At 45.9% G+C, this 25,751-nt stretch overlaps 1 long non-coding RNA gene across 1 annotated transcript; it reads left to right on the plus strand.

Annotated features, from left to right (window-relative positions):
• Window positions 1–1,607: 1,607 nt before the first annotated feature.
• Window positions 1,608–17,210, plus strand: LOC128327797 (uncharacterized). Its single transcript, XR_008308790.1, has 3 exons — window positions 1,608–1,851; window positions 10,928–11,059; window positions 16,053–17,210. It is a non-coding gene; the product is annotated as an uncharacterized LOC128327797 (long non-coding RNA).
• The last annotated feature ends 8,541 nt before the right edge of the window (window positions 17,211–25,751 follow it).

Genomic DNA, 25,751 nt, shown 5'->3' on the forward strand with positions numbered 1-25,751 from the left:
AGGTCATCTGAGACGTCCGTCTCCAGCTATCACCGGAGCGTCTGGTGGCAACTCAGAGGCAGGCCTTCTCTGTAGCTGCTCCTGGGCTGTGGAATGCACTCCCTGCAGAAATCCGTAATCAGAATTCTTCCAGGGTTTTTAAATTGTTGTAAATTGTTTTAATGTTGTAACCTGGTTTTCCAGGGTTTTAAAACTGTTTTGAATGTTTTCACTGTTACCGTTTAATTAGGGTGTTATACAACCTCTGTTTTTAACTGCTAATTGGTTTTAATTGTTATGTTTTAATGTAAACCACCCTGAGCCATTCTGGAAGGGCAGTATAGAAATCAAATGAATGAATGAATGAATGGTGAATGAACAAACAAACAGACTGCACCATAAAAGGACAATCAGATGGGGAGCCAAAAATTCCTACCCAGCCCCAAAAGTGTGGCCAGTCAAGCCTGCACTGTATCCCTGGGCAGGTGGGAGGGTGCCTGCTGAAACCCAGTTGCAGAGTCCAAACTGGCATAAGGACTGGTAGCTACAAAGCCACTCCCACCTGGCCCCTCCAATTAATCCCCATGTTTCTCCAGTCTCATGCTTCACAGAAAGGGAGGCGGCAAAAATACCACACCTGAGATGATCTTGGGAGAAAGGAGGTGTTCTTACTTTGACATCATTGGCTCCCCAAATAACTGTCCACCCCCAAACCCCACACACTATGGTTTTCCCCAACAGTTAAGGAACATGACAATCTGGATATAGGAAGGGTAGTTTAGAGAACTGAGTAGTGAGAAGTATAAAGCAGACATGATGCCAAACATATGGAACTTCCTTGCACTGAGTCAGACTGATGGTCCATCTACTCCAGAGCTCTTTAAGGTTTCTGACAGAGGTCTTGCCCATGGCTGACCTGCTATCTGGGATCCTTTTTAAGAGAAGCTGCCAGGAATTAAATCTGCAGCCTATTTGCAAAGTGTGTGCTGTTCTGAACCATGGCCTCTCTATTAGTGTTTAGAGATGCAGTTTAAGTGGGGAAGCCTCTTCCTTTTATGATTGCTCATTATTTTATCGTTCCAGACCCCTGCCATTTAATCCTGGAATATTTTCAGTCAGTTGGGTGATGCTTTCAAAATGATTACTTTAGATGCTCCTGATTCCAAAAAGCACTTTACACTAATAAAAAGCTTGTGCAGCTTAATTTTGCTTAAGCAGCACAGGTAAGCTGGCTGCAATATATATATATATATATATATATATATATATATATATATATATATATATCAGCAAAGTGTTTGCAATTTATTACCTGAAGCATCCCCCACTTACAGGATTTCAGCTTCTCACCAGGCAGTCTCATCGCCAGATCTCCCTAGAGAGCTGGTAACATTTAGCTAAACAGTAGGAGTAACCTTTAAGATGCTGCTAAGAATCCCTCACTAGGGATATCTTGAAGGTGTGCAGGCAGGAAACTTTTCATTCCCCAAGACAAGGAAAAAGCAAATCGGCAACTGCTCTTCTCTATCTGTAGTGTACAACATGCAAAAGACCAGCTCAATTGAAGCAAGACATACTGTAGCTAAACATTTTAATTATGTCTCCTAGGTACACCACTCCAAGTCCTATTGGAGCGTCATATTGAATAAAAGCCGCTTCCAGATTTAGAGGAGTACTGATCATTAAGTGAAGTGAGACAAAACCGACACATGCTGTTTAAGATTTAAGTTTCTTTCTTAAAGAGTTCTTCCAAGCTACAGGAGATATTTACAAGTTGCATGAGTCAAAGAGGATCAGAGACGATCTGGAATGATTGATCTACATCAGCCTTCATTTGGGGGCTCAGTTCTATTCATTACTTCAGCTTAATAGGTGAGTCATTATTCACAAAGGAACACGTGTTATAGTTTCCTCAAGTAACTCCACTTGGCGGCGGGTGTGTGTGTGTGTGTGTGTGTGATCTCAGCATCAATGCTTCATTAGTGAAATAACTAAAATCTGAATTCCAACCTGCCTGGAACCCAGAAACTCTTATCAGAAAGCTCTGTATCAGTGGTAAGAAGGAATCCAGAGTTAAGCCCAATTTCTGTGGGTTTCAATTTTCACATTGAAATTTGCATTTTCATTTAGGAAGAGCCTTTCACTGAACAGGTAAGCAAATGAAACAATCTGGAAGTGTTTCTCTGCTTTTTGTTCAACTCCTAGAAACTAATCATAGCTCAAACAGAACAGTACAAAGGCCCCCAAAGGCTTGTTTTTGAGGCCCTCTGGCACATCTTAGGGAAGCTCATGAGACTTTGAAGCAAGGATTTGTAAGTGAATTCTAAATGTTGAACCTCTTTGTTAGAAGTACCGCCAAGAGCTTCTTGACATCACAGCCACGTCAAAACAGGAGAAGAAGTTGTGCAATCCCTGGACACCTATTCAAGCTGAAAGATTCCTCTCCACAGAGTGAGCCAATTTTTTTGCATGTAGCATGCATCTAGGCCCATGCATGGCCCAAAATATCAGATTTCAATCCAACCTGACAGTAAAACTGTCAGGCGGGGCAATTTCAAGCCCTCTCAGCTGTGTTGTAAGTGTGTTGGATCAGAACTGGTCAAGAAACCCAAGCAATCCCTCCCCATTTCTAAGGCAATTCGGCCAACACTCCCTTACCCTTACATATTTGGTCATATGTAGCCAACTACTTGAAGCAGAATGTGGGTGGAGATGAGCATGTGGATGTCACATCCTATTGAAGGTGATGCACTGAGGATAGAGAATCAGCACACCTGGATGCTGTCCATCCTCCCTGTATTACTTTCAGTGGAATGTGCATTTGGATGTGCATCCCCATCCACATGATGCCCAGATAATCACATGTAACACATATGACCAGAGGTGGATTTGGTCTTGCCACTCTGTCATGTAAACTATACCAACCTTTGTTCACACTGCTGGTGAACAAAGAAACCATCAGTGCAGACCAGCAAAACAGAAAGAAGTCAATGGTTGGTTGAGCAAGGGAGATACATCCCTTCTTCCCCCTCCCACCAATTCAGATTGAAGGCTTTGTTTGCTTTTAATGACAGTGTCACATAGCTAATTCCAAAGATTATGGGGTCCTGTGATTTCATGTTCACTATGTGATCCCTGACTGGCTGAGATCCACAGTGAAGAAACCTTTGAAAAAACACAATGATGCCCAAGCACAGCAGGTACTGGCAAACAAAAGCTGGGAACAGGAGGAAGGAAAGCTTTTTCATGAATATTTCATCCATTTCCACCACATTCTGAAAACTGAAAATTTGGCATAACTATTTTGGTTAGTAGGGCTAGGCACAAAGGTAATTATTGGTATCAGTATCAATTCAATACCCGTAATTAGTGCATCATACCAAAAATGCAGAGGGTAGGATGCATATATCAGATTGGCTCAGTCTTCAAGACAGGTAACAACCACCACCACTCCACACACCCTCCGATACAATTTGGTAAAATACAACATGATAGGGCATTGATTGCATCAAATCATATACTTCTTTGGCAAATGTTTCATCAGTATCTGTTCTGGTGAAAAGCTCTCCAGTAGGACTTGTATCAACTCAGATCCGATTATTAGACCAATAATTATTAGACCAATACTCACAGCCCTGTTGGATATAGCTTCTACAATCTGCTTTTCCAAACATGGCCCTAGTTAAATAGCTTTCTTTGCAAACTTGGTCAACTTAAAAACATACTTACTATATGCCTGCAAGACCACTTCTGCCCTCGGGCTAAAAGGGCTAATGATCTGATAATCAGGAAAACTTGTGGTGAAGAGGGATTCCCCATAATCCTGTGCAACAAGTGTCTCTCTTGGCCTCATCCCCATTGGAATATACGAATGACCTATTATGGAGTTGTTGTGAAGATGACAGGCTTAAGGACTGTCAAGTGTTCCAAACAGAAGCTGTAGTGCTTATTCATAATTGTCAATTGCCATTGTCTCTGTGGAAGAGCTTAATAAATAATGACATGCTGATGAGATAACAATCTAGGGGGGAATTATTTATTTTATTTCTTCAATTTCTATACCACCCTTCCAAAAATGGCTCAGTGAAATGAAATGAGCTATGGACAAAATGTTTTAGATTGGAGGCCTCTGCACAGCATGTAGAAAATGTTTTAGCCAGTGGTGCAAAAACAAAAACAAAACCCCTCTTGGCTTTCAAAAGCCATTTTTGCCCAAAAAATTGATCCCAGTGACTGGTACCTTTATTGCTGAGAGGTGGTTTGTTGGCTTGTTTGTTTGTTTGTTTGTATTATCCTGCCCTTCCTCCAAAGAATTCAGGACAGTATGGATGCCTTTCCCCAATTTTATCCTTGCAACAACCCTATGATGTGAGACAAAGAAAGAAATTATGACTGGACCAAGGTCACTCAAAGAACTTCTTGAGCAAGGATTCAACCTGAGTCTCCCCAATCCTAGTTTGATATGCTAGTTCTCTTGTGGTTGGGCAGAGTTTCTTTCTCATCACTGAGTAATCACAACAACCAGTCACTTGCCAGGGGCTATAAAGGGGAAGGGTCATGGAAGGACTCAGTAGAAGAGTCCTTTGCATGCAGATGGTCCCATGTTCAATCCTAGGCATCTCCAGGTAGGACTAGAAATACCCACTCGAAAACCCAGAGAGCCACTCCCAGGCAGAGCAGATAACACTGAGCTAGATGGATTGAAAGTCTGACTTAGTGGCCCAGTTCAGATGTAATACGGAACTGCGGGTCCAATAGACCTGCAGCTCAGCACCTCCCGCTCTCCCAACCGTATTCAGAGCTGGTGGTGCGGACTTACTTCCTGACAGAAGGACAGCCCACTCAGCCAGTTGGGCCGGAGTGAAGATGGAGCTTCCTCTCTCAACTCCGGCTCTGTGGGGTCCAAACTACAGTGCCAGCATTCAGATGTAAGGCTGGCACCATAGAAATTGGATTTGTGGCAGCGAAACTCCACTCTGACCACAGGTTCAAAGTGAAGCTTGGCAAGGGAAACCGCAGGTCCTTTCCCCCTGCAAACTCCATTTCCCCAAATTTGGACTTTTGGGTTAGGAAATTGGAAGTGAAGCGACCTCCAGTTTCCTGTTACATCTGAACCAGGCCAGTACAAGGCAGCTTCCTATATAACCTATATAAATCATAGGCTATCGTTCCCAGGACCCATATATTTCTCAGTGAAGCATTGCCTGAAAGGAAGGCATAGTGGATGGATGGAGTACTGTATGCACCAATAAGTAGGGATCTGCCCGAAACTGTTCAACATTCTATTCTTAGAATGCCAAACAAGTTTGGAACCGCCCTGTTTGAACCGGTTCAAATGCAGGGGTGGCTTTAAGGATGGCGGAGGGTGCACACACACACACACACACACCCTGATGTGCTTCCCCCTCCAGCACTCTGTGTAGAAATAGTCCCACAGGGTGGCAGCATACCTCCTTGCCACCCCATTGTTTCAGTGACCAGAAGTCACCACAAATGCCTTCATGTGTGCATGTGTCATGGGTGGGCAGGTGGGCGGGCATGCGTATGTTGCATGCACGCATGTGTACCTGCACGCCCGCAATGCAGGGCTCTTCCAGTCACTTCCGGTCACTGAAACAATGGGGCGGCAAAGAGGTACACTGCTGCCGCGCAGGACTATTTCTACACAGAGCACCTGAGGGGGAAGTGCACCCTCCCACATCCTTCAAGCCACCCCCGCCCCATCATTGGCTTGAAGGGAGCCAGTTCCGTGCACATCCCTACCAATGAGTACAGGATCTCTGTTTTCATTGGCATGCTCAGGTCTCCATCTCCCTATTCCTTCAAACTGGCTCTTAGGGAAGCTTGCTGATTCCTGGGAATTGCAAGAATTTGGATTCTCTGCTTTTAGCATCCACTCCTTCAGGCTGAAAGTATGCCCTTTGGTGATTACTGTGCACAGAATACAGATGCCGAGGGACATGGATTTGATATATCAGCGTTAAATTGACTAGAGCCTTTCTCCTTCCAAAACAGTACACAGGTGATCCTGCTCCCATCTACAACTCGTCCATCAAAACTTCACAGCTTGAGAGGCTATTTGGCAAAGAGCAAGCTTTGCACACCTGTGCACCAGAAATGCACAGCTGTTGGTGGCCCGTTCTCTAGCAACGATCCTTCTGTAAAACATGCTACACAGTGATTTCTTTGACACCGAACTCCAGGATGATAGCTCATCTGCTTTCCCAGCCTGAAACCACAGGGAAGAAGCACCTACCACACACCTTGCTAATCTACCCTGGCTTTTAGGTTGAAGCCAAACGATTTCCTTGCATCCCCATAAAATACGATATGGGCTGCACAAGAACGTTAATTAATTTGGTGGGGGTTTTAGGGCCAGTTAATTTAGGAGGTCAGTCACACCTGGGAAGCTTTTCCAATAGAATCCTCCCCAATTTAAAACTGTATTGTTTAGAGATGTGCAAAAAAAAACCCTCTGAAATCTTACTCTAAATGGAATTCCTTTAGGTGCCTTCTAACCTACTATAGATGGCCTATACAGACCCTCAAATGTTGGTTTACATGTCAAATTACAAGGCAAATGTGGATGCTCCTATTTAGATGCACTCCCTCTGTCTCCACTATAGCTACACTCCTCCTGAGGCAAGGGGTTCCACAAGGCAAGGGCTGTCACCAAGATAGCCCTCCTGCAGGCACTCACTAGATCAGCCCTGCACAACATAAGGCCCAGAGGCCAAATCTGGCCCATGAGCACAGCTTTGATGGCCCAGGTAGCCAGCAACAGCAGGAGCCCCAACATTTGGCATATGTGTGGGGCTGGAACAGTCAGGTGCCAAATGACTGAGCAAGGACTTATTTTCTGGCCACTATCCTTGGTTAAAATTGTGGGCCCCTGGAGGGGAGGGGAGGGGAGGACCTACAACTAACTAGTAACTGCTTTAATATCTATCTTTATAATTAATTTTACTGCAATAATCAATGCACTGGAAATTGAATCCCCCCACACACGCACGCACACGCACACACACACACACACATATCATGGTTATTTCTGGCCCACTGGAATGTTTGACTTGTTCACCCCTGCACTAGATGGACCTCAGTGGGAGGGCCACTCTAGATGCTCTTACTGAACAGACACATTTCAGTGGGAGAAGGTGAGTCTCTATGTGTAGTCTGACTCTGACTTCCTTCTGGGACCATTCTTCTTTCAACACTACTTATTCAGAGGTGGCTCAAAATGACCACCGCCACCCCTCCAGTTTTTACAGCCTGGCTGTCAGTGAGGAGCACAGTTTAAGAGGAAGTCGGAAATTAATGTCAGTGGCCAGTATGATGTACGCACAGCCATACGATGAAGGAAGAAGGGCTGCAGGGCTGCAGAAAGTCTTTCATGCCCCCGTGCTGACGGCCCCTTGCACAGCAGGCCAGGCTCAGAGGGGGAGGAAGAATGGTTTTCATGTTCCTTCCCTCACTGCAAAAGCTCTTTCCACTTGCATCAGTGTCCTCCTGAGACTGTGCAACTCTCAGGAACAGATTTATGAAAGCGGAAATGCCTTTTGCAACAGAGAGAGAGATGCACAAATCACCCCCCTTCCACTCCCAGTCTGCTGTGCAACAACTATTCTCACCGACCCCCAACCCTCTTCCATTGCTATACAGCTGCAGAACATGAGGGCCAGCTTTGGAATGAGTCCTCTATCTACAGATCTTCACATTCAGCAACTGCATTCCATTGCAAAGATCTTTGCATGTTTACCTGTGGAGCAGATTATTCATGTGGCCTTGGGAAGACCCATAAGGGAGAATATATTTTTATTATTATTTATTTATTTATATTTATTTAATTTCTATACCGCCCTTCCAAAAATGGCTCAGGGCGGTTTACACAGATAAATAATAAATAAATAAGATGGCTCCCTGTCCCCAAAGGACTCACAATCTAAAAAGAAACATAAGATAGACACCAGCAACAGTCACTGGAGGTACTGTGCTGGGGGTGGATAGGGCCAGTTATTTTGACGGGAGACCCCAGGTCTAATACCCCTATTTACCCAAATAGAAGATGACCCCAAATTTAAGATGACCCACATTAAAAATAGAGGCTAAATACAAGTATTTACCCAGAAGGGGCAGCACTTTGTTTTTAAGACCCACCCACCCACCCCACATTTCTAACATCAAATAACTTGGGGGGGAAACCTTAGTCTTGGCTTCAGGTAAATACAGTACATTTGAGCAACACTGTACTAGGGTTCATTTACATTACAAACTCCTGGCGCAGATTGCCCTAGCTACGTGCTTTCCCTTGCCTCTGAGCCTTGATAGTGTCCTGGCACGTAAAGACTTCTGTAATCCACCCACTCATACAATGAGGTCTTAGTGTCACAAATCTATCTACTCTTGTAACTGCTTATCAAACCGTGAGTCAGTGATCTGTGAAAACAGATAGTTTCAATGTAACTAAGCTCCCAGGATTGAGTAATCTGTCCAAACATTTTCCATATGTCAGTACAATTAAGTGAATATAGGTCAGGCCTGCTCAACTTTGCCCCCCCCCAGCTGTGTTTAGACTACAACTCCCATAATCACTGGCCAAAGTGGCCAGTAGCCAGGGATTGTGGGAGTTGTAGGCCAACATCTGCAGGATGGCCAAAGTTGAGCAGCCCTGATATAGATCTTGTTTTGAATCAAATATGTGTTTTGTTCTACAAAAGAAGTGCAAAACCATGAACCATGTTTGATAATACGGAAATGAAGGAATTATTCTGCATGTACTACCACACAATCCCAAAGGTATCTTGGCCATTGCTGAATATCTCTTCCCAACCTGTACATCCAAAGTGTAGTTGCCCAGAGTCTGATGTGGCCTTCAATACTCCCTCTACTAGGACAAGAGCTGTATTCACAGGGTAACAGCTCAGATCCTACCATTTGTCCACCTCTGCTTGCCTGAAGTCAAGCTAAATAGTCAAGCCAATGGTCAATGCCAGGCAATAAATCCATGCAAGCAAAGGCCAAAGGTGAGTGAGCCAATGGCAGGAAGGGGGAGATGAATGCTAATTCACATCCAAACAATATGTCTGATGGTGGGGACCAGGCATGTGCAAAAGGTTTCAACATCAAAATGTATGGACTCGAAATGGGCCATTTCGAAAGTTTCAAGCTTGAAACGGAATACCTTCTTTTAAAAGGGCCTGTTTTGAGCTCGAAACAAAAGAGCCCTGTATCTCAAAACAAAACAACCCCAAAACAAAACAATCTCCATATTTTATTTATTTATTTATTTATTTATTTATTACATTTGTACACCGCTCCAAACTTTCATCGCTGGGCGGTTAATTTAATATTTTAATTTTTATTAAAAGATGGATAATCCCAAACAATCCATTCCACAGGATAGCTGCAATTCCTCTCTGCAAGAGTGAGCCCATAAACAACATGGAGTCAGTTCTGACAATATGCCCTGTGGCTGACTCTGCCACCCCTTTCTATAAGCTACTGCTGCATGTAACACAATCTTCCTTCATTCTTAGATTTAGCTGTTCCAGCAACCACTCCCGCCCGCCCCCCGCATCATAGCAAGCATATTACAATACAGACTGGGGCAGCCCTTTCATGGGGTGAGGTGAGATGGTCACCTCAGGTGGTAGATTATTGAGGTTCTTGCAGGGTGGCAAGATGGCGCCTTCACTGCTAGCGGAGCAGCTCTTTGGGACTGATATGACCTTTGCAAACTTTGCAAAGAGTACTTCTCCTTACACTCCTTGCAAAAGATGCAAGGACAGAAGAGGAGGCTGCTGACAACCTTCCTTCCTCCCTGCCCCCCACTAGGGATGTGCACAGAACTGGCGCCCTTCAAGCTGATGGTGAGGGGGATAGCTTTAAAGACGGGGGAGGGTGCACTTACCCCCCCACACACACACACACAAACACACTTCCCCCCTCCGGAGCTCTGTGTAAAAATAGTCTGGCGGGATAGCACCATACCTCCTTGCTGCCCCGTTGATCCCTGACCTGAAGTGACAGGTGTGCTTGCACACATCACAGGTGGAAATGTGCACATCGCACGCACGACATGCACCCACGATGTGCACCCACACACCAGTCACTTCCAGTTGGGGGATCAATGGGGCAGCAAGGAGGTACGCTGCTGCCCCACCAGTCTATTTTTACACAGAGCACTGGAGGGGGAAGCAAGGGGTATAAGTACACCTTTCCCCGTCCTTAAAGCTATTCCCCCCACCTTCAAACCAGTGGAACCACCAGTCTATTGAACCAGTTCAGAGGCCCATAAAAGAGCCTCCAAATTGGTTCGTGCACATCCCTACCCTGCCATCACTTTCAAAGCTTGCAAGGGTCCATTTTAAAAGGGGGCTGGCCCTCACTAGACTCATGGGGCAGCTTTTGGTACCTCAGGAGTTGTGATACCATGGCCACTGTCTGTTATAGTCCTCCTCTCAGCCAAAAGTTATGAAAAAGGTGCCCACACAAGCAACTATAGAAAGCCCTGTGGTCATGAATCTGCCAAAGGGATTTTTACTCCGGCAAGTGACCTCTGAATCCACATTTCAATGCAGCAGAAAGAAAAGTAACTGATCCGGGATTTCTTTGCACCCTGCTATAGTTCATAGCCCCCCAGTTAAGAACAAACATTGGCCAGCAGTCCAGGACAGCGGCTTCTTTGGAAGGAAGGCCTCTTCTGAGCCACTTTGCATTGCAAATCCCGAGTCCTCTAAAGAGAGTGAAGGAGAAAACAATAAATAGCCCAGTTTCTTCATGAGCAGCAGCAATTCATTATCGAGCAATTAGCTGTGTAATTAGCTCCCATTTCTCAGTTTGGGATGTTTCCTTGAATCTTGGAATTACAATTATGATAAAAAGGTTGAAGACGGAGTACAGTACTCAGCGGCTAACGGCCTACAAACAATTTGTCTTTTAATGACAGACAGGAGAGGCCCCTAATTACAAGGAAGACTGCAAAGGAAAACTGAACACTTGCCAAGACGTCGTGGCCATCGATTGCCTTTGGATTCTAGTCCCGGGCTGCTGAAGGGAAAATGCGGATTCTTGGCTCCAGGTAATTAACTTTCACTCCCTTCCTTCTGAAACCCAAATGAAGCCTTCTTGAAGTCTTCATTACCAAAGGGTATTTGTTAATGAAAAAGCAGAGAGCCAGCCAAAAAGGTCCCTTCCTCCCACCGTCCCCAGACTCCCATCCTTTTCTTCTTTTTTTCATTCCCCATGGCTCAATAATGCCTTTGAAATGAGTAATGATGGGCTGAATCAGTGCAAAGGGTGAGAGGTACTTAATGAGACAGTCAAGGCAAGGCGGCAGCAAGAGGAGAGACTGGCAGTGGAAGGGGGGAGAAAGGCAGACTGGAAAAGGGCACAGGAGGGAACGCAGAAAGCCGAGACAAGACACACCAGTTAAAGTCTATATTTCGCCATTAAGTCCTATCATACAAAAAGAGTTTACATCCTGGCTGCAAAGCAATTTTTAAATTGAGGCAAGGGTTTTGCAACTGACATATAGAGAAAAATCAAGCAACAACAATTTTCTAGATAGTAGCGGAAACTTGATAGATCACCTTCTTTACAGAAGTTGACTTTTCCCATTTCAGGTAGGGGATTTACTGAGCCAAGGATGCAAAAGATGCCATCAGCATTCCTTGATGGGAGGTAGCTTACAATGCCCATGATAGCCCTCAGATTGATTTGCAGAAGTGGGCTCATGGAGGATATTCTGGATTATTTGCTGTACTGTAGGCTGTATGCTGACCCCAGAAAGAAATTTCCTATTTGATCAACAATGGAGTGATCTTATGGAGATGGTCCATGAGATGGTCATCAATTGCTTGACAGATGGAAATTCTTATGTTATTCAAGAAGTTGCAAAGTTTGCAGTGGCTGCTCGGAAATAACATGATGGTTACCTAAGACTGAAATGGATTATAAAGGAGATGAGCACACCTGATGGTGCACTATTTTATGCTCTGTTATGCATTTTAAATGTTATAATGCCAAAGTGTTACTTCATGGTTGAAACGGCACATACTGTATGAAGGACTTCTGCATGATTCGTTTGTACAATTTCCTTTCCCCCTCTCTGTTGAGATGTGCATTTAATTTGTAATCATGTCTTTGAGTGTAATGGCCTTTAGTTATAAACAATACATTATTTATTTACAGTACTTACTTACTCACATCTGTTGAGCTGTCTTGCCAGTGAACTCAGATGACTTTCCTAGTTCGTAAAGTGTGAAGTTGGACTGGTATGCAGTAGATTGTGAGCCCTTTGGAGTCAGGGAGCCATTACTGTTTTTTGCTTTGAGAACTTTTGTCGAAAAGCAGTATATAAATTTTTGTTGTTGTTGTTGTCATAGTAGAATAAAGAGGTGAGTGATTCAACGGTGACAGAGTGAACCATATCACTTCACACTATATCTGAGGGATACCATATTGGAAAGTGCTCCCATATTAAAAAAAAATACATTGTTTATAATGATATTTATTGAGGTTGTTCAGACTAAGGTAGCCAAGCTCACTCTTGGCTGCTTATGAGAAGCAGAGGGAAGCAAGCGGAAGAGGCTGTGGGTGCCGGCACCAGGGCAAACCCAGCTGCAAAGCCCACATCTCAAATGAAATTAAGGGAGCAATCGCTCCCTTACCTCCATTTTTTAGATCGTCTGCCAGCCCCGGCAGTCTGCGGGGCTCCCAGACAGTTCTGGGGGATACCCACAATGTACCGCGCACTCACATGGTGCATCATGGGAGTACCAAGGGGGCAGACTAACGTGTTCCAGCCCCCAACCCTCCGCGCTGCCAGAGGTACATAGGAACATAGAAACATAGGAAACTGCCATATACTGAGTCACAGCATACATCCATCTTGCTCAGTATTGTCTACACAGACTGGCAGCGGCTTCTCCAAGGTTGCAGGCAGGGATCTCTCTCAGCCCTATCTTGGAGATGCCAGGGAAGGAACTTGGAGCCTAGATGCTCTTCCCAAAGCGGCTCCATCCCCTAAGGGGAATATCTTACAGTGCTCACACTTCTAGTCTCCCTTTCGTCTGCAACCAGGGCAGATCCTGCTCAGCTTAAGGGGACAAGTCATGCTTGCTACCATAAGACCAGCTCTCTTTCCATAGTGGTGGAGAATCTTCTGGGTGTGCAATCCTCACACCCAGCACCCTCCATGGATTGTCTGCAGGGGAGGGAAGGTAACCAAACTTTCCTCCCTGCCCACCTGCCAAGCCCTTCTCACAGATCATGAGAAAGGGTTCATTATTTCTTAATAACCTAACATACAAGAGACTCTGATTACTCAGGAATGCAGAATGGAATTTCTGGAATTATAGCAATACTGCCTAGACATAAAAAGCCTCATCCTTACCTTCAAGGTGGTGAAGAAAGCAAACTTCCCCTGCAGTCTAGGATTTCATAAAATAACTTTCTCCTAAGATGTTATCTTCAGAGATGTGACACCCAGTTTTGCTATCAACACATTTGGCCTCCCTTAAAATTACTCAGCTCTTTTTCCTGATGATCAACCTTCTAATATGCTTTGAATTTCACTTTAGGTGCAACCCAGTGCCAACATAAGTATGCATGGAATCCCTCTAAGATGTTTCACTTGTTTGACTTCCCTTGAAATGTTTGGTGTCCCTTAAAATTCGTCAACTATTTGGTCTGGGGGAAAATACCAAAATTTGCTTCAGATTCCACTTTTGGTGGCAAATCTATCTAAAATCTAGGCCTTACCCATAGCACGAGCAAAGCTATCTTTTTCTTTCGTTTCTCTATTGGACTGCACAGATCCCTAAGCAGACAATAGACAGGTAATCTGCATACGGAAGGGAGAATGGGGTCACACCTATGGACACTACTCTCTGCCTCCATGCATTGCTCAGGTCTTCTGCACAGAATGTCAGCTCCCCATGTGTGACTTGTACCCTGCTTTTTACATTTCTGCAAAGTACAGATTGCACAGATGGAGTCAGCCATGTGTGATCGGACAAGCACCTGCTAAAGCCCACAGCCCAGCAGAGGGCCCTCTGTCAAGCGCTCTCTAGAGTCGCTGTTCCTCACCCACACTATTGCCACCTGCTTGCTCACTTCCACCCTACTCCTTGATGAGGATGAGCAAGTGAGCATCATGATGGCAAGGCAGAGGAACAGCTGCTGCCTTCTCTTGCTCATTGGCTCTCCAGCAGCATCGAAGGACAAAAAGGGTGAAGGCCATTAAGGCAGGGCACACAGAGAGGGGAGCCACTGTGGGTGCCTTGGAAGAGGCCTCCAAACAAGCCTTCATGCCAGCACCAGAGTCAAAGCAAAGTTGATACATGCAGAGGTGATTTGCAGAAGACATGATCAATGGAGAGCTGGTCTTGGTCACAAGCATGAATTGCCCCCTTTGCTAAGCAAGGTCTGCCCTGGTTTGCATATGAATGGGAGACTGCATGTGAGCAGTGTAAGAGATTCCAGTGTAAACATGTGAGCAGTGTAAGCGATGGGGCTGCTCTGAGAAGAGCACCTACATTCTTACATGCATTAGATTCCAGGTTCCCTCCCTGGCAGCATCTCCAAGACAGGGCTGAGAGAGACTCCTGCCTGCAACCTCGGAGAAGCTGCTGCCAGTCTGTTTAGACAGTACTGAGCTAGATGGACCAATATACTGACTAGGTATAAGACAGCTTCCTGTTTCTATGTAATGTGTGGATGTTGGGAGTATGGCCAGTGGGCTTTATTGTGTTTCCCCCTTCATCAGTGGTGTCCTGAGATCTTGATAGACCTGAGGCAAGGCATGAAATACTTCCTCCAAACTGCATAGTATCTTGTTTGCTCACAGCGGCAACAGCTTTGCTTTACTAGGCATGGTGCATGCAAACACCTGCCTCTGACTCTTCTGGCAGTGGGCGGCATCATGGCACCCTGCTGGTGCCCCCAAAATCTGCTGCTTGAGCGAAATGCCTCACCTTACCTCATGAAGCAGAGCTGGTCTTGTGGAAACAAGCATGAATTATCCTCTTTGCAAAGCAGGGTCTGCCTTGGTTTTCATTTAGATGGGTGATTACATGTGAGCGCTGTAAGATATTCCCCTTAGGGTATGAGGCCATTGCTCAGTGGTAGAGCATCTGCATGCTTGCAGAAGGTCCCAGGTTCACTCTGTGACATCTCCAGGTAGGGCTGACTCTGGTCTGAAACCCTGGATAACCGCTGCTAATCAGTGGGCTGCTCAACTTCGGCCCTCCTGCAGATGTTGGCCTATAACTCCCATAATTCCTAGCTATTGGCCACTGTGGCTGGGGATTATGGGAGTTGTAGTCCAAAAACAGGGGGCCTGTTTTGGGGGGGGCCTGGGGGGCCTGGGGGGCCTAAATTGAGCAGGCCTGGCAGTACTGAGCTAGATGAACCAATGTAACTTGGTAGAAGGCAGCTGCCTGTGTTCCTAAAGGACTGATCCTGCCCTTCATGCATTGACTGGAGTGTCTCAGGAGAAATACTCTATTATTTTGCCTTACCCTTTCACAGCTAAAACGACTTCCATGGCCCTCCATTGCAGTTTTCCCCCATTCTTGTTCAGTGCCCCTCCCCTCGCTTCTGATGCTTACAGGTGGCCTCATTTTCATGGAGAAACATGGCTGTGATACATATCCCACCACATTATCTCTTGCCATGATATGTTATCAAGGGATTTGATCTTAGCACAGTCATCATTAGAGAACAACGTTCTCATTAAAGCATATTACAGTACAGCGTCTTTTCTCCCCCCTTAAAAACAAAAAACCCAGAAAGAAAATGGTTTTGATTCAACTGGGGGGAGAGACCCAAAAAACCCAGACCAATGAAATTTTTGAACAAAGAAAAAGAAAAGCTGACCCATTTCTGAAGCATTAAAGTAAAGCACCAGCACCCTCTATCAGGATACTTCAAACACTGGCAAGAATACAGGGCTTTGTACTAACTAGGGAAATGTGCCTTTCGTTGATACCCTTTATATGCACGCTACGGCTATCTTCATAAGTCTGCTTTAATTAAAGTGCTATTTCTTTCTCTCTTGTTCTAAACAGATATATTCCTCAGCTCTGTGGCACTCTCTCTTTTGTATAGATGTTTTTGCAGCAGTTCCACTCAGAAAACAGCCCAGCAGTAAAAGAAGGGATAACAAAGCAAGCCGATGCTGCCGAATAACTGAAAACAAGATGGATTTCTTCGAAAACTCTCATGTCCTAGTTAGGTTTTCTGTACGCTCAACATTATTGTCAAACAATGGGTATTTGGGATGGGATAGTGGGATGCAATGGAATGATGCCACGAATGAGCTCAGTGCTTTTGCTGACACATCCAATCACACCCACACACCACCCCACAGTCGCAAAGAATGCAATTCGCAGCTTCAGGGTCGCGCTGTGCAAACCAAACGCAACTGAGGTTGAGGGGACATATGTAGTGCCCCACTCAGAGCAGTTCTGGGCTGCATCCAATACTGTTGACAGTTCTTGAGCCTCCACCTATATGTAGCACAGCCATACCATTCCAGCAGCTTCAAGGGCCACTTCACACATGACATTTTTAGGAGTACCCTAAGCTAAAACCATCTCAAAACAGGTACACTCAAAACAGGTACACTCATCAGGAGGCTGATGCTTGGCTGCTGTTGGATTCAGAGGCCAGCTCAAATTTACTTCTGCATTTGTGTGAAATGTGGTAGACAGAGGGAGTCCATGAGTCTAAGGGAGAAAAACAAGCCTTTTCTCATGATCCAGTGAGAGGGCTTGAAGGTGGGCAGCGAGGAAGGCAGCAAAAGCTCACCTTGCCGCAGATGATCCTCAGGGAGTTGCTGGGCACACTAATCATACACCTAGATGGTCTGGGGCTGCCACAGGCAGCGTGGAGGTGCAGGGATCAGGACGCGCAGTAGGAAATCCTCCTGCAAGTGTGCAGTGCATTGTGGGAATCCCCCCTCCCCCGGCAATGGCCAGGAGCCCACTCCTGTGAGCAGCCAGTGCTGACACACGAGCAGTTAGCTGGGGTAAGGGCCTAGTCAGGCCCTTAACCTCAGCTAACTGGTGGGCTCCCTAGGTCCGGGGTGCAGGATGCTTCATCCCAGCCCCTGGAAATCCCACAATGCACTGTGCAAGTGCATTGTGGGTATATTGTGGGGATCCCTAACTGGTGATGGCCGGGAGCCCGCTCCTGTGCCAGCACTGGCTGATAGCAGCCGGTGCTGACTCCAGAGCAGTTAGCCTGGGGTAAGGGCATGGCCGTGCTCTTAACCTCAGGTAAATGGAGGGCTCCCTAAGTGAGTTTGCCACCAAGGCATCACCAGAAGCCTCACAGCTACCCGTGGTTCATGGGCAACCAACCCCAGACTTAGCTGCCCTAGCCCAGTCCCTACTGCTTGTGAGAACAGCCTTAATGGCAACCATGGCCTCCTTAGGACCAGAGTGGTTGACTGAGGGTTTCCAGCTGCTGTTAGATTACAACACCCATCATCCCCAACGGCAACTGGGGATGATGGTAGTTGCAGTCCAACAGCAGCTGGGGAGCTCCAGGTTGGCCACCTCTGTCCTAGGGCATGTTATTTAGCTCATGGTTACATAAGAACATAAGAACAGCCCTGCTAGATCAGGCCTAAGGCCTATCTAGTCCAGCATCCTGTTTCACACAGTGGCACACCAGATACCACTGGAAGCCTACAAGCAAGAGATGAGGGCATCTCCTGCTGTTACTCCTCTGCAACTGGTATCAGGGATGTGCACGTACCGGTGGAAGGTATGGTGGGAGGGCAGACATCTCCAAGGACGAGAGAGGGTGCATTGATGGTTATCTTGGCAAAGAGTCACCTTTTAACTTGGTGATTCTCTTTATTTAGCAGGGGGAGAGTAACTGGCCCTATCTACCCCCAGCACAGTACCTCCAGTGACTGTTGCTGGTGTCTATCTTATGTTTGTTTTAGATTGAGACCCCTTTGGGGACAGGGATCCATCTTATTTATTTATTATTTATCTGTGTAAGCCGCCCTGAGCCATTTTTGGAAGGGTAGTATAGAAACCGGGGAAATAATAATAATAATAATAACAACAACAACAACAACAACCACAACAACCACAACAACCACCAATGTTCTTTTGGAAGCTCGCAAAATCAGAAAGCATTTCATAAATGGAATGCAATTGTTAGAATCATCCTTATATTAACTCTGGAATGTGCTCCCTGTTGAAATAAGAGACTCCCCATCTCTGACAACTTTTTAAAAAGTCTTTAAAAACACGTTTTTTCCACCCAAGCTTTTTAACTAGGCTGTGATTTGAAATTTGTTTTAAGGTTTTTATTTCTGAGTTAACTTGCTTTATATTGTTGCAACCACCCAGAGATGGATGTTTGGAGCAGTGTACAAAAATTATAAATAAAATTAATTAATTAAAAGCTGTTAGCTCTGTTGAAAATAGCCAACTATTCAAAGAGCAAATATTTTATGCTTGTATAGTACATAGCTGGCACAGTTGGGTCCTGGGTGCTCTTTCCAGCCAACATACCACATTGACATGATAAATTACTTCTATGCAGTGCTGTGTATATGGGGGTGGGTGGAGTGGAGAGGGAAATATCTCTGTCAAACAGGTCCTAAAATAGTACATCCAGCTTAAAGTTGGAAAAGGATGGAGGTTGGGTTTTATTTTCCCCATTTCATTTTGCCCAATGGGCACATTAGATGAAAAAGATAAACTTTGATTCAGTTCTGTATTTAAGAGGAAATATTCTTGCTAGCTAGAAGAGGCCAGGTCAAACCTTGGCTTAAAATGTTTTTCACATGTTCAGAAAAGAATTGGGGCGGGGGGAATCCTCTAGCTTCATCCTGCACTATTTTTGTCAAATTCATTATACAATACAATTTAATGACATACTTTAGTAGACTGCAGTTTGTTTGTTTTTTAAAATGTGGATCCAGCATATGTGTACAAAAAGAATGAGAATGTAAAATTTATTTCACTTGTAACATTGTGGAGTATAATCCTGATTTCTGGGAAGACGTAAAGATACACATCCTTCTCTCCTACAATCCTAGAGACTGGCTTTTAACTGCAATAGTGCAAATAATGTTGCTGCAAATGAAGTTACTATCAATTTGTCGACTACTACTACTTATATACAAATGTTCTCAAAGTGGATTACACAGAAAAATACATCACAATATAAAATGGTACCCTATCCCTAAAGGGCTCACAGTGTAAAAAAGAAACATAAGGTAGACACCAGCAACAGCCTCTGGAGAGAAGCTGTGCTGGGGTTGGATGAGCCCAGTTTCTCCCCCCCCCCGCCCCCCACCCACACACACCCTGCTATATAGAAGAGAGCAGGGGCGTAACTATAATTGAGCAAGGCAGGGGAACAAATATCCCTTAGAACTTAAGAATAGCCCTGCTGGATCAGGCCCAAGGCCTATCTAGTCTAGCATCCTGTTTCACACAGAGACCATCAGATACTTTTGGGAAACCCACAGACAAGAGGTGTGGGCATGCCCTCTCTCCTGCTGTTGCTCCCCTGCAGCTGATACATAGGAAGCTGCCATATACTGAGTCAGACCATTGGTCCATCTAGCTCAGTATTGTCTACACAGACTGGCAGCAGCTTCTCCATGGTTGCGGGAAGGAATCTCTCTCAGCCCTATCTTAGAGATGCCAGGGAAGTGCCTTCTGCTCTTCCCAGAGTGGCCCCATCCCCTCAGGAGAATATCTTACAGTGTAGACTCCCTTTCAAATGCAAAGCAGGGCAGACCCTGCTTAGCAAAGGGGACAAGACATGCTTGCTACCACCAGACCAGCTCTCCTCCCCTTTAGAGGCATCTTGCCTCTGAGGCTGAAGGTGGCCTATAGCCCTCAGACTCGTAACATCCGATAGACTTGTCCTCCATGAATCTAAGACTTTTTAAAAAGCCACCAAGGCTGCTGGCTGTCACCCCATCTTATAAGGACAGCCCTGGGCCTTGAGGGAGGGGAGCCCCATCAGCTGGGTTACAGCTCGCTCTTTACCATTGATGTATGAATATATGAAGTGATTGTCATAGGTATATACATTAAAAAATGCTTCTGAGCCGGGGAATGCATACATGCAAGTGTGTATGTGAAAATGCCCATGTGCATGGAAGGACATGCTGAGGATGTTCCGTTTTTCACCTTACATGCCTTCTACTGGTTCATACCATTGTAATGCCTTATACCGAGTCATACCATTGGTCCACCAAGCTCAGTATTGTCTACACTGTCCGAAGCTGGCTTCATTGGGGATCTTACCCAGTCCTAACTGGAGGTGCCAGGGATCGAAACTGGGGCCTTCTGCTTGCAGAGCAATTGCTCTACCACTGAGCGATGGTCCTTTCGCTGCTTAATATATGAAGCGGCTTTATACTGAGTCAGACCATTAGTCCATCTTGCTCAGAAATGTCTGCACTGACTATCAGCAGCTCTCTAGGGTTCCAGACAGCCCTACCGGAGATGTCAGGAGTTGAACTTGGGATCTTCTGCATGCAAGACATGTGCTCCACCACTGAGTGATGGCCCCTTTCCAATATTTATTAGCAGGGCTTGAGCATCATCGTGCCTTCTGCCCTCAGAGATCACTCTGTTTGCATGTGGGAAAGGAATAGCGCCCTGCACATGCTTAGAGACACTCTTGTCTTTATCTTGCTTCACACATGCAGTGGCTGAACCATGCCATGGGATACGGGTTTTTTTCTGGGCATTGTGAACCCTGGCAAGGAAGACGGGGCCAACTATTGCTGCCCCATTTGTTATGACTGGATTCCTCTGATGTTCCCCTGCTAGCTAGGTGTCCGACTACATCTCCCTGTCCCCTTTACCAAGCCTGGCTGGGCTTACTGGGGCCAGCCTCAGAGCAGGGACAGGGAGGGAGTTGAGTGTCACCTTGTGCTTCCTCCATCCCAGGCTGCTTGCTCCTTGGGTCTGCCCCTCTCTGGGGGCCCCTGATACTCTCCACCAGCCAACCTCTCATCCCCGCCCAGCTCCTTATATGCCTCCGCACAGGCTATGCATCGCCCAGCCCCAATTATGGGGCCAACAGCCCTCTTTATTCCCTGTAATTGTTACCCTCTACAGCTGCTGCCAATGTCTCCCCCCACTCCTCCTGCTCAGACCCCCTCCCTTTGGGAGGCGTGCTGCTGATGTTATCCTCACACGCTTCCCCTTCAACTCTTTCTGGGCTCTGCCCCTCCTCCGCGGGAGCCAAGTCCCAGCCCGTTGGCCATTTCCTCCACTTCTCCCCGGCTGCCACCCGTCCCTGTCTCCTCAGGCCCCCTCACCACTCCGTCCTCAGGGGTAAGGACAGCCAGCCTTGCTGGACACATGGCAAAAAGGCACCTTTCAACGTGGTGTTGCCTTACAGGAGTGTAGCAAGATTGGAGTGGGCCCTGGGACAAGAAGTGAAGATGGGCCCATACGCCCCCCCCCCTTTCCATGTCTTTGCTGCATGTACATGAAGCTGCCTTTTACTGAGTCAGGACTTTAGGCCATCCAGCCCAGTACTCTCTGCTCTAGGTGGCAGCAGTTCTCTAGGCTAATCTCAGGCTTCTCAGCCCGACTTTTAACTGGAGAGGTCAAGTAGAATAAAAATAATACCCACTGCTGCAGTCAACATCAACAAAGAGTGGTAAAGCTGCCCCCCCACACACACACACCCTCTTGAAAGGTTACAGAATTTCTTGCCCATTCCCTGAAATCATCCCTCCATCCGCCCATCACTCACAAATCTTTTTTAAAATCCCCACACTTCACCAAAACTGCTTCAAAGAGCATTTTCAGATCTGCTCTGAGCTCTGTTCACACATTCTATTCAATGCACATGCAATCTGTGTACAGTGTATGCACATACAGATGTGCACGCACAAAATGTTATGCAGAAGCAGTGTTGAACATGGATTCAGCAGTACACTTGCTATCTACTGTATACTTATATTGTAGTGAACCATACCCAGGTTCACTTTTAGAATGAATGCATGTACAATTATACACACACATATACATGCACACACCCTACATGTGTACAGACACCAGGCTGCACATACAACATAATGGCCACATTCGCACATAATGGGGGAACCAGATTTGCAGGGGCCTGAGGTTTCCTTACTGTTATGTCCGAATGCGTGCAAATCTAGTCCTGTCCCTTCCGCAACCCACGGTTTTGCTACAGAGACTCCAATTTGAGCCCTTGGTTTGTAGTGAGTATTGCTGCTCAAAACTGGAGTTCAACGGGGCTTCCATTGCGTCCGAATACAGCATTGGAGGCTGCATTCAGCTGGACTGGAGTTGAGAAAGGAAGCTCCTCCCTCACTCCCTGCATGATTGGCTGTGTGGGCTGTCCTTCAAGCAAGAAGGAAAGACAGCTCGCACAGCTCGCACTGTTCCCCCTCCTCTCTGCAATCTCACTGACTGCAGAGAGGATGCTGTTGTCCAAATGCAGACAGGAGAGCGGGGATGGGAGTGGAACCATGGGTCCATTCAATCCGCAGTTCTGCGTGATGTGCAAATGTGGCCAATGTCTAAAAAGGGCTCTAAACATAATATATGAACATGAATAGACAAAAGATTCTATAAGGGCAGAAGTGCTAAGGTGGCTAACCCTGCAGTCCTAAGTAGTCACCTATCTCTACCAAGGTCCATAAGATCTGATGGTTATAACACTTGTGTTTAGTAGTACGTTTATGGCCAGGCACATACAAGGATGAGTAAGTTGACTCTGAAAATGATGTTACCAATGACTTAATACATTGAGTTTGGTTTTAATCTTGGCACTTCTTTCTCATCCACTCTCAGTGTCTTCTCCATCTCCATGCATTCCCAGTCTGTTCTGTTCTAGTTCAGCAACACAAACAGCATGGCTCCTCATCAGTGTTTTCATTATTATACACACAGAGGCTACATTGTGTAATCATGTCCTTGACTGGAACAGCTTCTGTGGGGGAATTCCTGTCTAGTGGGTACATAATACAAGATTCAAAACACTGCCCAACCATGTAATTACCTGATGGACTCATCCAGGTCTTTTGGGCATGAAGCATATTTACCCAGAGTCACTTGAGGGCCAAATTCAACCTTCACTCACACCCATTCAACCAGAACCCAAGTCTCTTTGCACCTTGGCAGTTTCACTGGGAGTTGACAATGTGTCAAGGAGGGAAGAATTTCACTGAGGCCTTGCAACAGTCCTGAAGGTTACAGCACAGTGAAAATTGAGGCTAGAATGTCTGAAAACAGAAGTTTGAAGAATCCCCAAAATCAGAGATAGGATCTGGGCAAGAGATATGGATCTAATGGGTTTGGTATGCGGATGAGGGGACATCGCTTAGTGGAATTTGCACATATGATTTGCACATGTAAAGTTGGGATGGTGCCGAATTCTAGAATTGGGAGGATTAGAGATAAATTGCCCCAATTTTGAAACTCACACGAATCCAAGGCTAGCCAAGTCTCTTTCTGCTTTCTAGTTCTGCTTGGGGCCAACCATCCCTAGCCCTCCCTGCTCCGAGTTTCCCACCTCTTCCCACTACCTTCCCAGACTTGCAAAGGGTATGGAAGGGCATCTATGGCAAAAGAGGCTGAGGACAATTCATATTTAAGTTCTTATTGCTCCCAGTGAAAAGCTGGAGGCATTTTGTCAATGCTAGGAATCCATCTGAGATCCATGCATCTACAATCTTTCTTGTATTCTTCCTGGCTCATTAAATTCAGAAAAGAACATTCTCCCCCCCCCCCCGCCTCTTTCATATGCCACTATCATACATTCCATACAGCCAATCCTGATCAAAAGTCAGAGCAATCCGTCTCTGAGAGCTTCCCCTCCGCCCTCAATCATGGGAGTGTTGATAGACCATTATTTCATCACAGTAATCATTCCAGCCCTTCCAAAATAAGAACACAGTAGGTTGGGCAGGAGAAGCTCCAATAGTGGTAGCTTAAGAGTAGGGGTGTGGAAACCGGCTCAAATCTGAACTGGTTTGACATGAAACCAGTTCAGTTTGAAGGTTTGGGGTCAAGCCGAACCACCCCCGGTTCAGTTCCACCCCTAACCGAATACCCACCCACCTCAGTTTGGGGGTTCAATGAAAGGGGATTTTAAAAAATCTTTTTTCTTTTTAACTTACCCCCTCTGTGGTGGGGGGACTTCTCCAAGGTGGTGGTGGGAGACCGCAGAGGTTCCCCCTTCCCCCACCAGTCTTCCTTGTATTAGAAATCACCCAGTTTGGGCGTCTTCAGCCCTTTCTGGGCCTATTCCCTGGTGTGGTGGCCGCAGCACCTGCACAGTGGGACCCTGCATGGCTGGGTCATGACCCAGGCCAAGCAGAGTCCCACTGCACAGTCATGGCAGCCTCCAAAATGGCCACCACACCAGGGAATAGGCCCAGAAAGGGCTGAAGATGCCCAAACTGGGTGATTTCTAATAGAAGGAAGGCTGGTGGAGGTTGGAGAAAACTCTGTGGACTGCCACCACTTTGGAGAAACCCCCCAGAGGGGGTAAGTTAAAAGAAAAAGAATTTTTTTTTAAAAAAAAAAGTTCATTGAATGCCCCCCCCCCCAAAAAAAACAAACCGGGGGGGGGCAAAGGGGGCCAAACTCAAACTAGCCTGGTGCAGTTCAAGTTCAGTTTGAACCGAACCAGGCCAGGTGCTTTTGTGCACATCCCTACTTAAGAGTACACTTTTGCACCACTTCCTATAAAGCAGGCCTGCTCAACCTAGGCCCCCCCAGCTGTTTTTGGACTACAACTCCCATAATTCTCAGCCACAGCAGCCAATAGCCTGGAATTATGGGAACTGTAGGCCAACATCTGCAGGAAGGCCGAAGTTGAGCAGGCCTGCTATAAAGCATCCTTTATCTCTCCGAACAGCAACAAAGAAATTCAATAAGAAAAAACATTGGCCCACATGAGACACAATACTCTATCATGTATTGATACAGTCCAATACAATACTGGCATTGCTAATTGGCCAGCGCTGCTGTGCAGGCTGCAGGCAGCCTCGGCAGTTGTGCAGCAACTGCAGACAATGTAAGTAGCGCTGCACAACTGGAAGTGCACTTTGAAGTCAATGTGCACTGTGCTTTTGTTCAACACCCCTGGGGCTAACTGTAATGTACAAAGCAGTGCAGGCCAATTGGCAATGCCTGCATTGTGCATTAGGTGGGCCACTACAGGCCCATTCACATGTTATATGCAACACTTGGACAATGAGTGTACAATGCATGCAGGAACAGATCTGTACACAGGTACAATCAATCGTTCACATATTATGTTGAACACAAGTACAGAAGTACACTTCCTGTCTGTACCATGCATCTGAAGGGCATGGTCCAGGTCCACTTTTAAAATGAACACAGGTACCGTCATTCACACCAACACATGTACAAGTGTACAGACATCTGTACACCCATACAGCATAATGTCTGAATCGGGTTTATGTGTTGTTACAAAGGTTGCTAAAATCCCTAAAATCCAGATTTTTATTTAAAAGCCTGCAAAATTCCCATGCCCAGTATGCCAACAGAAGATAGTCTCAGATGGCTTAGAGAAGGACAAAGTGCCACTTCATACAGAGTCAAGCCGTTATACCATGCAGCTATTTTAAGTCAAGTGGTCTCAAATTCAGCCCTCATAAGGGTCACATTGCATAGGTCTGGTCAGACAATCATCAAAATCAGGATACGAGGTATTCTACACTGGTGTGCATGACTTATGAATTCAGAAAAACCCCTCCA

The sequence above is a fragment of the Hemicordylus capensis genome, chromosome 5, assembly GCF_027244095.1.
Source record: "Hemicordylus capensis ecotype Gifberg chromosome 5, rHemCap1.1.pri, whole genome shotgun sequence".
Classification (NCBI taxonomy): Eukaryota; Metazoa; Chordata; class Lepidosauria; order Squamata; family Cordylidae; genus Hemicordylus; species Hemicordylus capensis.